Source organism: Lepidochelys kempii, chromosome 10 (genome assembly GCF_965140285.1).
Source record: "Lepidochelys kempii isolate rLepKem1 chromosome 10, rLepKem1.hap1, whole genome shotgun sequence".
Classification (NCBI taxonomy): Eukaryota; Metazoa; Chordata; order Testudines; family Cheloniidae; genus Lepidochelys; species Lepidochelys kempii.
Window position 1 is genome coordinate 30,492,653 of NC_136389.1, and position 10,553 is coordinate 30,503,205.

A 10,553-nucleotide genomic window follows, 5' to 3' on the forward strand; every position below is an offset into this window, starting at 1 on the left:
CTAGCTGAGGTGGAGCTGGGAACTGAAGCCAGGCAGCTAAGGAGGTGCAATGCCAGTGGCTGGAGAGGATTTGAAAGCTGTTGTAAAGGAAGCACATTTGGCAACAGGCGGACTGTGGGGAGGTGACTGATGGTGCAGTCCCCGTGGGCACCTAAGGCCAGCCTGCAGGGGAGATTACATTAACTTTGCTGGCAACAGGAAATTCTTCTCCGTTCTCAATTGCCCAGTCATTGCTGCACGGATCTGAGGATTAATCCTGCCAAATTGGAAAGCAGGTGCACACGGCAGTGAAGTCCAGTGTGACAGGGATGGTGTGACGACCCATTTTCACAGGGCTGATGGTCACATGGCTCAGCCCTACTCCTGCTCCAGACAGCTCAAGGGAGCTCAGATGACCCTGCAGACATGAGGCCAGAAGGCAGGCCGTGAGGAAATGGAATTGTCTGCAGTGGGGCAGGCAGCCTCGGGAAGTCATTTCTCAGGTACACTGGCTGCTGGGGAGATCAGCTAAGCAGCTGTATGGATGTCACGCTGGCTGGAAAAAGCTAAATGAGATTATTACTGTATCATAGGCTTCCCGGTGCGAGAGAAAATGAATGAGAGAAGCAACAGATGGAAAGGAAATGGCTTGGAGTGGGAGGAGAGAGGCAAAGCCTTGATGACGAGGACAGCATGGCCAGGGATTTTTATAAGGATTTTTGAATGCAAAGAGCAAAGTGAATTCTGATGTGTAACAAAGGTACAGTTAGCCTGTGGAACTCACTGTCACAGGATCTCAGTGAGACCAAGAGATTAGCAGGATTCAGAAAAGGATTGGATGTTTCTGTGGATATCCAGAGTAAACTGAACATAAAGGAGTTCTGGACAGGATACAAACCCTCCAGTTTCAGGGCATGAGCCACACTCTAGAAATTAGGGATCAGGAGGGAACTTTCCGTGGGATAGGGTGATCCCATAGCTGCTACCGCAGGGTTTATTGCACATTCCCCTGAATCATCTGGTGATGGCCACAGCAGAGCCAGGATACTGGGCTAGATAGAATCATAGAATATCCCAGTTGGAAGGGACCTCAGGAGGTCATCTAGTCCAACCCGGCCAATCACCAATTTTTTCCCCCAGATCCCTAAATGGCTCCCTCAAGGATTGAACTCACAACCTTGGGTTTAGCAGGCCAATGCTCAAACCACTGAGCTATCCCTCCGCCCACCCAGGTCTACTCCCATCTGGCAGGTCCTGTGTTCTCATAACAAACAGGCAGTACAGATGGTATGTCCTTGCATCCAGCTGCTAATTAACCACACATAGACCCATGCCCTTCCTAATGCGTACACAGAAATTAGCTCCTGAACTACAGAGATTGGGGCTCCGCCCTCTTGCGGGCCACGCTTTATACACAGAGGTTTATTAGAAGCACTGCTTAGCAGCCTCCTCATGACAGCACCCCATCTGCCAGCTGGGACGCCAGCAGGGTGAGCGTCCCCACAGTAGCGCCCTCCCAGTGCAGACCAGAAGGGATGCTAGCTCCTGAACATTCATGCTGACCATGAGAATGCTTTGTGTGCTGCTGGTGCAAGCACACCCAGGTATCCTCAGCTTAGCTAAGCTGTTGGGATGTGTCCGTGATGTCTCAGGGACTGGTAGGTAAGTGATCTGCCTTGGCACCCAGCTCAAAGAAACCCTGTTCTAATTGCTCACCTTGTAACTGCACTAAGGTGTCCTGGTGGCCTGGCTCCCTCCGGCGTGGTAGTAAAGGGGAGAGATGTAACCCTGCAGCTGTGCAGAGCTGTCTGACGTTCTCCATAACAAGTGGGATCCCAGAGCTTGGTCTCCAGCAGATGGCCCCATTGCACCACACTTACCAACCCTGGCAAGCTGGGCAGCGTGCACAGCACTGTATACGTGCTCTGCTCTGGCTAAATGGCTTTGCCATCGCGCTTTGGAAGGCGCCCCATCAGTGTTGCCCTGCCACTTTCCCCCTCTCATCTCACCTCGCCCCTGTTGGCAGGCCCTAATTCCTCCCTCCTTGCCCTTCTTCCGAGCCGGAACCATGTCCCCTTCTTGCTGTGTTCCTCTTGGCTGTGGCTCGCTGAGCCTGTGTGGGATGGCGAAGCTTGTGGCCAGCTGGGGCTAGGGCAGGCCCGTGGGGCACGTGGATCTAGCACCTGTGAAGCATGCTGAGTCCCATGGTACGTTTGGAGAGTCAGTGTGTCCCAGGGGACACAGCCCTCAGCTGGGCCTCAGGAAACTTGGCTCCTGGCTCTGCTGCACCCTCAGGCAAGTGCCTTCCCCACTGGGTCTGTTTTCCCTTCGCTCGCTAAACAGACAAAAGGGGGAAGCTCTCCAGGGCAGGGACTGGCTCTTGCTATGTGTGTGTTCAGCCCCAGCACGCAGGGGCCCTGCTCTTGATTGAGGCCTGCTAGGTATCGCTGTGATTTAACAAAGTCTACCTGGAGCAGGGCCTGTGTGTGAGTCTGATACTTGGGACTGTCGGGACACAACCCAGCTGGGGGGACTCGAATTGACTGTGTGGAGCATCAGCAGCAGGGTTCGAATGCGGTTAGCAACCAAAGCAGCTGACAGTCTTTACCTCCGAACAGAGGGCTAGCCTGGCGCCAGGCCGTATCCCTGTAACCAGTTTAACACGTTGATTTCCACTCTGGCCACTCTAATTCCACTCTAATCTGCTTGGCGTAACCAGTTCAGCTGGTCGTGCTCCAGCTCAGTTCATGGTGCAATAGGGCATCCCACAATGCACTGCTGCTAGCAGTGCTCTGGACTCTATCTCATGTTGGGGCACTATGGGAGAGCTGCTCAGATTTCCCCACAATGCACTGATACAAGCCTGGTTAGACCGCACAGGAGGTGGGGAGAAACGAAGTCTAGTCTATATAACAGGGATGGGCACCTTTAAGGTAGCAGAGGGCCACAAGTTCATTAAAACCCGCTGGTGGGCCAGGAGGTGTGATGTAGGGGTGTGACGGGGGAGGGGAGAGTGTCAGGTTCTGCCCTCCGGTGAGCAGGAGGCACTGCTGGATCGCCAGCTCTGAGCTGGTCTGGGGCAGGTCAAATAAAATAACCTGGCAGCCTGGATGTGGCCCTCAGGCCGCCAGTTGCCCATCCCTGCTATATAGGGCCTTATACTGTGCTCATCACAGTAGAATCTGAACGTCTTCCAGTAGTGCATTAAATAACATGCCTACACATCTGTCCCATGTTGTGTGTTCTCTCGTCCTCTCCCCAGCGAATTCTTTCTGCTGTATAGTTCATCCTGGTATTTGGAGATGCTTCTGCCCCAGTGACCATGTCTGCAGAGAAAGCAGCCTTGGACACACTAATCACAGAAATGATTCAGAAAAACCTGCCATCCCACAGATTTCCAAGCCCATGTCACCTGGGTCCATTCAATGTGGGGAACATGAAAAGTAGAGATTGGGGCTGATGCTGGGACATCCAGAGCTGGTCAATGGATCAGTGCTTTAAATTCCCAGGAGAGAACAATGATGCAGAAGTGGGTGTGTTCCTCCTCTGGCCTGCTGGACCAGACGGCTTACAGACACAAGGCATAGAAAGTCGAAGGAGCTCCTACCTCTGCAGATAGTTTGTCCACGTCTCACTGCTGTAGCCTCCTTCTTGAAACCAGCAGAGAGAGTCTGGGTCTTTGGGGGGCCGGCCATGCTTTTGCCCAGCATTTCCCATCGGGCATTGCAGCTTGTCCCCCGGTACAATGCTGCTATCTGAATACAGTGAATGGCTGATTCATTTGTGTGACTCCAAGTCCCCCAGCTAGAGTAAACCACGAATGGATGTGCTGGCTGCAGCTGATCTTCTCTGGAGGCTGCTGCTGGCCACTCACTCTCTGACTCTGTTTTGCTCCTTCATCTCACTGAATCTGTCCCTCTTCCTAGTCCCTCAGGAACTAGATAGCGCCGCTCCAGTGCCTTCTGTGTAAGGATCTCAAAGCGCTGCGCAGACATTAGAGAATTCAGCCTCACCTCACCCTGGGAGGCAGGTAACGTTTCTCCCATTTGACAGATGTGGACACCAAAGCACAGACAGTACCTTGCCTAAAGTCACAGAGTGAGTTAGCAACCGAGCCGGGAATAAAACCCCAGGTCTCCTGACTGCAAGTCCCCTGCTTTAAGACATCCTGCTTTCCTGAAAAGTCACCTGAGCCATTTCCTCCTTTGGCTGCTAGACAGAACAAAGAAAACAGTTCCTAATAAAGTCTTTAGAGGAAAGATCATTTGGATCCTCAGGTGGCCTGTGCAAGATTATAATAGTTTGCTGCACCGCCCTCAATCAGTGTGAGGCCAGGGAAATGGGTAGCAACCCACGTTTGCTCTGCCTGGGAGGTGTCAGCTTGAAATCTATCCATTGCACGGTTTCATCTCTTAGATTTAAAGGGTTGTTCAAAAAGCCATTGTTGGTTGGAGATGTTCCATCTACAATACTTACAGCGAGAGGCCTTAATGTAAACCCCTGTTGGGCTCCGTATACACCGGCCCTACTGGAAACCTCAGACTTTGTGTGTTGAGTGAAACATCCTGACGTATTTAAACAGCTTTATTACAGCAGCCTGAGGCAGGCTGATTCCCTGTCTCCAGAGAAAGGTGGGAAGGACAAGGCACTTTCTTTATAGCACGTGTACGGCGGGAGAGTGATTCACTGTCACTGTGTCTCAGCAGCCACAGATGGTGAAGCGGGGGGACTGGAGCGATGCACTGGGAAGTAGTGAGAGCGTGTTGCAATTAGCAGCATCAAAAGGGAAACTAAGTCACGCTGGTCTCTGCTGAGGAAGGTGAGTGGGGAAGAGGGCCGTGTGCAGCTGTGAAGTCTGTGCTGCCTCTTCAGGGCTCTGAGAAAGCAATTCAAGCCCCAGCAACCAGTTCCTTCTCCGTCAGGTCTCCAGTCAAGAGGAGTATGGGGATGTCTACCACAGCACTGAGTCTCAGAGCCCCCGTCAATTGACGTGGGCTCACATGGGTCGGGCTGCTGGGCTGAAAATAGCAGTGTAGATGATCCTGCTTGGCCTGGAGCCCAGGCTCTGAGGCTGTCCCCCCTTGTTGGGGTGCAGAGCCTGGGCTTCATCCCAAGACCAAATGTCTACATTGCTCTTTGCAGCCCCGTGAACCCAAGTCAAGTGACCCAGGCTCTGAGACTCAGCCCCATGGGTCTTTTATTGCCGCGTGTGACACAACAGACAAGCTGCTGGCTGGAAAACAGCCCTTCCAAGAAGCCAATTCTCAGGCCGCTGAGCCACAGTCTTCACTGCAGTGTTAGGTCAAGTTCTCTCCTTTTGAGCAATCCCAGTTCAAGTGAGAGCGGTCACTGCCAAACAACACTGGATGAATGGATTAGTAGCACAGTGGGTTTGTCTGCACAGCAAAGAAAAACCCACATGGGCCCGTGCCAGCTGACTTGGGCTTGCGGGGCTGTTTCACTGCTGGGTAGACTTCTGAGCTTGGGCTAGAGCTCATCTCTGGGACTTTCCCACCCCAGTGTCGGCGGTTCTCAGTCATCATCAACACACACCCCTGCCAGGCCAGCTAGCTGGAGTTTATGGCACCACTTCACTTAAGCTAGAGACTCATGTGTGTGGATGAAAGTTGCATTGAGGGCAGCACTCACATTATAGCTCAAGCTAACACTGCAGTGAAGACAAGCCCTACGAACAACAGACCAGATCCTCAGCTGGTGTAAATCAGTTAGCTCCATTGAAGCCAGTGGTACTTTGCCAGCTGTGGATCTGGCCCAGGAGCAGGAAGAGAAGGTCTGCTTGGAAGCAATGGCGGGCATTGGAGATGCATGCTGAATGCAGATGAGTTCACAGAGACAGCAGCAGCAGAAGAGCCTGGCTCTGCTCTGGGAAGTAGCTTTGTAATAATGGCCCCTTCTCACTTGGCAGCTCTGCTCCCTGGGTGTGTCAGAGTGAAGGCTGCAGGGACAAAACTAAGTGCATCCTTTTTCTTTCCTGGTGACCCTGCTAAGGGGGTCAGCTGGGTAGTATCCTGAATCAGAATGGTTTATTAAACTCCAATCGGTTACAACTGTGAAACCCCCCCTCCCCCCCCCCCAGGGCTGATCAGGCTGCGCAGGTGTTCTGAGGACAGGAATTGGCCTGCAGTGTCTTTCTTATTGGTGATGCTGCATGAGATGTGTAGGGCTCAGTATGTCTCCCACATCCTGGGCTTGGTTTGTAGTTAAAAGGGAGATATTTTTTCGTCTATAAACGGATCCCATTTGATGTCAAATCACTGAAGGGCAATAGCCATAGGGCCCCATCATGGCTTTGTTCTGGAGTCACAATTCAGGGCAGAACCATGCTTCAAAGAAACGTCTCTTTGTGTGGATCTCCTGGCCAGTGGTAAGGAAGGGTGGCTGCCCTGTAGCATTTGCACTGGGGGCTGTAATTCTCACTAGTTCAGGTGCGCTAAACAGGGCTGGGCTAGGTCAGAGCTTGTACCGGCGTCCTCTAAGGTGGCACTTCTCTTCCCTCTGAGTTAATGCTAAATATGTGTCTGTGCTGCTGGAGGTATCATGGCTCCAGCGGGACTAAATGGAAACTCCTCCATCTTTAAGGTCACTAAAACTCTTGAGACATGTTGGCAGGAGCAGCAGTGAGAGGCCTTAAGTGCTGGACAGCTTCCATATGGGTCATGTCAACCTGCCTACAACCCCCTCACACAGATGCAGGACTGTTTCTCTTCCAGCCCAAGTGGTTGTGTTGTGTTGCTGGCTGGTGGGTGTTTCACCCCTGTGGTGGTTAAAGCAATTCCTCTATGTCTCTAAAGCGCTTTGGGGGTGCGAGGGGTGCTACAAATGAAGTGATTCTTCTCTGAGCCCAGGTCTCCAGCTTTCCAATGCAGAAACTTTCATTAAACGAGCTACCCATAGATAGCCTGGTCTTTAGTACCTGTGGCTGGCTTTAGACTACCCCCTCTCACGCAGTCTGCTTGTACGTTCTGTACGGAGACCTACGGTCAAGGCCTGGCCTGCATTTAGACAGCTCGAAGCTGCAAGTGCTGTTCTATTTTTTTGTCCTCCCACTCTTGACAATGGCTTCTGCCTTCCACGTCGCTTTAGATTTAAAGCTGTAAAAGCAAGTTGAAAATTCAGGCCCTGGTAATTGAATCTCACACCCACGTAAAGAATCTCTCCTTGTCTTTTCAGGTGTGTGTCACTCTGAAAAGCTGTGTTCCCAAGGGGACTCCACTACATAAACAGAGAAACAAAATACCGAGTGGCAATTTTTATTATTGCACAGCAGGGGTGGGGGTGGGGGAAAAAAAGATAACCACAGTAAGAGCTGTTTCTAAAGCACCCCAGCTGCTGGAAGGAGAATATAGCATGGTTTCACTTCTGTGTACCATACGGAACGTACCTAATGCAGAGATGGGACACAGTGTGGCATTTCAGCGCTAGTTTGAGTGGGCCTAGCTCAAGATTCGAGGCTTCATTCGGGTTAGGGTTTGGGTTCTGATTCAACAGTACGGAAATCTTGTGACCCAAGTGTGTGACCCCAAATAGGCAAATGATCACTGGCACTGATGAGACAGCTACTCCATCTTCATAGCCCAGGCGTTCTTGACCAAGTAATACAGGGTGGTGGCTGGAGTAATAGTGCTGGAGTCTTTAGATCTGATCCAAAGCCCTCGGTATCACTGGGCTTTGGATCAGGCACACAGGGAACGCTTCGGGCTAAATTCCGCGTTCGTTCAGGATCAGAAAGTTCCATTCGTGTCAATGGGCTTGCAGCGCTGTCGCTGAGAGTGGGCTCTGACTCTCTGTGCCCTGCACTGAATGCTGTCTGATGCGAGGTTTCTCGAATTAAATCTGTTCCTTAGAAGAGACTCACCTTAGCGCCTCTTTCTGTGTGCTGCAGATCAGAACATAAGCAGTCATTACACACGGGCCACCTCTCCAAAGATGTAGTGTGTCCTGATGTGCTGGTGTTGGGACCAGACCAAAGGGCTTTTCCCTCTAAGGATGTGATCTTGGAGATGAACTTTCTGTTTGCATGTATCTCAGAGCTGCCAGTGCTGGGATTATCTGATCTGACAGCAGCTAAGAGGCTCTGACAGGCTGTTTATTGTCTCATCTGAGTGGCGTTTCACACCTGTCTGATCCCATCTCCCAAAGCTGATCAGCAGGAGGGAGGCAATGCCCCAGATGGCAGAGCATTTACACAGTGACCTGAAGAGAGGCCTCTGGTTAGAAGGGGACTTTCTCAAGGCCTTGCATTCTTGCATCTCAAAATGGGCGAGGCTGGAATGTCCCCACTATGCTGCTTTCTCTTCCCTTCCCTCTACAAGGCTGAGAGTGTCCTGTTGGCACAGGCAGGAGCCATGGGAAAGGGGGAGGGTGAAAAGCCAGGGCTAGTGCGCAGCAGGGTGGGGCTGTCACTTTGAGGTTACTACAACACAGGATTGTGCTGAGCTAGCTTGATGTCACTCCAGCTTCCTCCATTCATGTAAGCCTACAAACTGTGTCCAAATGTGGCAGGGCAATCTCAAATTCCATGCACAAACAACGTCCCATGGGGAGCGACTCCTTCCTAGGGTCCTGTATCTAAATGATGCTTGGCACCAGCACGATGGAGCTCCCTGGATGAGAAAGAAACACATGAATAAAGGCTTTGTTGGCTTCTGCTTGAAATGTGCAGCCCAGCCCATTGCCCACGTTCAAGTCTGCAGCCAGCCCCCAGAACATAGCCCTGCCCCCACCATATCACTGCTGCGTACCCGGCACCTAGTCACACTGCAGTATGGCTGGGACAGCGGCTAGAATGAAGTAAAGCCCTCGGCAGAACAGAATGGCCACTTGCCCATTTGTTTTCTTCACATGGTCTTACATTCCTGCCAGCCCTCCTGGCCTCGTAGCCTGGGTCTCATCACCTGGTCACACAACAGTTTTGCTGTAATATTCCAGGAAGCACCCCAGTCCTCTGATTTTTTTTCTCTTTTTTTTCCCTGCTGCAACACTGCTTTCAGATTGCTCAGCTGGGTGGTGGCATCATGGCATGACTGGCCAATCGGCGAGGGACACCGGAGTCCGGAATTCAAACAAGGGTGTGAGCTTTGCAGGAGGATTCCCTTGCACTGGATGCAGCTGAGTTAGTAGCTGTGCATCCTGCTCTGCCTGGAGACCTAGGGCAAGAGTGACAGCCCTGGGATTCCACCCCTGCCCTTGAGGGAATGGACGCAGGCCTCCACGTGACTCCAGAAGTTGGTGCTGTGTTGCCCAAATAACTGTCAGCTGATGCGACATTCTAAAGTTAGTTGCTTAAAGACTTGATCTTGTACTTGGAGTCAGTAGGAGTTCGGGGCTGAGTAATGAATGTGGGGTTGGACTCTAAAAGTACAGTATATCACATTGTGGGAGGAAAGCTCCTCCACAATTTCAGCATGATGTTATCATAAACAAGTAGGATTGCCCCAAAATTAATGCTTTGGCATGATGGCTTCCAAATGGGCATCTTCTTTCCTATTAAATAAAGCATGCCAGTTTCAGGAACAAGCCAGAGCTTGGAGGAGAATAAGTGGCACTTTCCATTTCCAAAACGCTTTACAAATATTTATGAATCCTTCTGTGAGGTAGGTAGGATGTTATTGTCCCTATTTGATGGATGGGGAAACTGAGGCAAAGTGATGTGTCCTTGGAGGGGGAGAGAGGTGCTGTCAGAAAGGCTCAGACCTTTGGGTCTAGATCCCACCTGTGTCCAGTGAGCTGCCCATGCTGGTAATGGCCTGTTAACTGTCTGCTTGCTGACAGTCGTACAGCCTGTCACGAGTTATCACTACTGCACAGGAAATGGAGAAATGGGGCCAAAAGATGAGGCTGCTGGGAGGGGGAAACCAAGCCATCAGCAGTTCTTCAGCAATGCCCATCCCATGCCGATCCCTGTGCCTCTCACTGCTTCAGGCTATCTGCGCCTTGGGAGGTTTGTGAGCAGGGAGATTGGGCAGCCAAATGAATGCAACTGGCACTTGAGTTTAATTTTGCCCCTCAACCCCTAGGCAGGTCTGCACATACACACAGATCCAGGGTGGGGGGCTTCTGGCACTGGTGTGGCTTCAGCCGTAACTCGGGGGCAGGGAATGTAAATCCTGACCCTAGCGATAGCAACCCCTGTGACCTCAGCAGCTTGGGTCTGCAACTACTGGCTAGGGTGACCAGTGAGCAAATGTGAAAATCAAGACAAAGCCCCTAATATCAGGACAGTACCAATAATATCGGGACATCTGGTCCCCCTACTCCTGGCAGTAGTGCACTTCGTGTGGGCCCTACTGCACTGAGGGAGGCTGAGTCAGCATCCCATCCCGAAGCACCGATTTATTGCTCTGTGGGCTCCCAGGCCCTTAGATGCTGCTAACTGGGAATGCTGCTAATGAGGTTGCTGTGCTTTGCTCCGAGGCTGTCGATAGCAGCTGTGTTTTGATTAGTCTGAGGCCTGCAGCACAGTGGAGATCAATTAAGACCTTTCAACAGAGAGCACTTGGAGCCTTTCCACCAGGAAACGCTGGAGCAAGAGTTGACTGAACAGTTAATTGTAC

The 10,553-nt window shown here is 51.6% G+C and overlaps 1 protein-coding gene across 2 annotated transcripts in view; it reads left to right on the plus strand.

Annotated features, from left to right (window-relative positions):
* ROGDI (rogdi atypical leucine zipper) overlaps positions 1-9,060 on the plus strand; it is a 51,986-nt gene extending 42,926 nt beyond the window's left edge. Inside the window, exon 12 of one of the 2 annotated variants that reach the window (XM_073362586.2) lies at positions 8,991-9,060. The gene's annotated coding sequence lies outside the window, so the exon portion shown is untranslated. The remainder of the gene's footprint in view (positions 1-8,990) is intronic. The other variant, XM_073362591.2, reaches the window with a different exon arrangement.
* The last annotated feature ends 1,493 nt before the right edge of the window (positions 9,061-10,553 follow it).